General features: G+C 41.4%; 1 non-coding gene across 1 annotated transcript; it reads left to right on the top strand.

Moving 5' to 3' along the window:
• Window positions 1-1,301: 1,301 nt before the first annotated feature.
• Window positions 1,302-1,405, top strand: LOC114693717. Its single transcript, XR_003734588.1, has one exon. It is a non-coding gene; the product is annotated as a U6 spliceosomal RNA (small nuclear RNA).
• The last annotated feature ends 442 nt before the right edge of the window (window positions 1,406-1,847 follow it).

The following is a 1,847-nucleotide window of genomic DNA, read 5'->3' as shown; positions in this document are numbered from 1 at the left end:
GAAATCCCACTTATTCTCTCCTGCCTAGCTATTGACCATTCAAGCTCTTTATTAAACCAATCAGAAGGTGCCTTGGCAAAGACCTATCTTCACAGTGTACAAAAAGATTATCCCACAACATACTATGTAACCCAGGCCAACCTCAAATTGGCATCTTACTGTCTCACATCCTGAACATTGGGATTACAGGTGTAGACCAGCTCATTCATTCCATGTTTTTTTTTTTTTTTTTTTTTTTTGTTTTTTCGAGACAGGGTTTCTCTGCGTAGTTTTGTGCCTTTCCTGGAGCTCACTTGGTAGCCCAGGCTGGCCTCGAACTCACAGCGATCCGCCTGGCTCTGCCTCCAGAGTGCTGGGATTAAAGGCGTGCGCCACCACCGCCCGGCATTCATTCCATGTTTTTAAAATATTCTTTTTATTAATTCTTTGAGATTTCATAAATGTATTTTGATCACATTTACATCCCCCTTCAGCTACGCCTCTCTGATCTACCTCCACTTTCTTAGCTACAGAACCCCATATTCTCTTGTTCTGTTTTAAAAACGCACTGAGTCCAATTTGTGTTGCCCAGTACTCTTGGACATGGGGCCAGCCCCTGGAGTGTGGTTATTCTAGCAGAGGTCACACTCTTAAAGAAAAAAGCCCCTCTCTTAAGGACTATCAATTACCAATAGCGCCTAAGTCAGGAATGAAACTTCATACCCACCTGCTCTCTCTGTGAGTCTTTGTCTGCCTGGAGCTTGCACAGGTCTTGTGTGCACTGTCACAACCACTGTGAGTTCATATGTGCAACTGCCCTGTTATGCCTGGAAAATGTTGCTTCTATGTAGTCATTCACTATTTCTGGATCTCATAGTCTTTCTGACCCCTCTTCCATGACAATGACACCTGAACTTGGGAGGAGGATATGCCATAAATGGACTGTGGTAGTTTGAATGGATCCCACAAGTTCAGAGGGAGTGGCACTCTTAGGAGGTGTGGCTTTGTTTGGAGCAGGTGTGGTCTTATTGGAGGAAGTGTGTCACTGTGGGGGTGGGTTTAAGGTCTCCTTTGCTCAAGCTGCACTCAGCATGACACTCTGTTCACTTTCTATTCCTGAGGATCAAGATGTAGGACTCTGAGCTACTTCTCCAGAATCATGTTTGCGTGCACACTGCCATGCTTCCTGCCTTGATGATAATGGACTAAGCCTCTGAACTGTAAGCCAGGCCAATTAAATGTGTTCCTTTATAAGAGTTGCTGTGATCATTGTGTCTCTTCACAGCAATACAACCCTAACTAACACTTGCACCATTTACTGATTACTTTGGCAGTACATATACTAAAATTGGAACAAATACAGAGAGGATTAGCATGGCCCCAGTGAAAGGATGACACTCAAATTCATGAAAGATTCCGTAATTTTTCCTTAACCCAGAAGTTACCTTCAATTGATAGCCACTTGCAAATGAAAACTTAGCTTTTGCCAAGGGAGTTTCACTGGGGAAACAAACTACTCTTAAGGGTAGGCCCCCATGCCCAACAGTAGATGGTCAACACAAAATAAACTACATGACATCTTTGGAAGTTCTTTGTCTCATAATGTTTTATCAGGGTATTTTTTTTTTTATTTTATTTTTCACCTTCCAGGTCCTTTGTGTATTTATTATGGCTTCCACTTTTGTGTTTTTATGGGGTTCTTGTGTGCATGAATGTATGTGTCTCTGTGTCTATATATGTTTCTTGTGTTTTTTTCCTTTGTCTCTTTTTCTTCTGTTTGTTTTGTCCTGTTTTGATTTGTTTTTATTTTATCTTTTTAAATTTTCTTATTATTCCTTAGATGCCTGTTTGTTTTCTAAGGAGAGACA

Source organism: Peromyscus leucopus, chromosome 23 (genome assembly GCF_004664715.2).
Source record: "Peromyscus leucopus breed LL Stock chromosome 23, UCI_PerLeu_2.1, whole genome shotgun sequence".
NCBI classification, from domain to species: Eukaryota; Metazoa; Chordata; class Mammalia; order Rodentia; family Cricetidae; genus Peromyscus; species Peromyscus leucopus.
The sequence above is the reverse complement of the archived record's forward strand: the minus strand, read 5'-3'. Positions and strand labels throughout refer to the sequence as shown.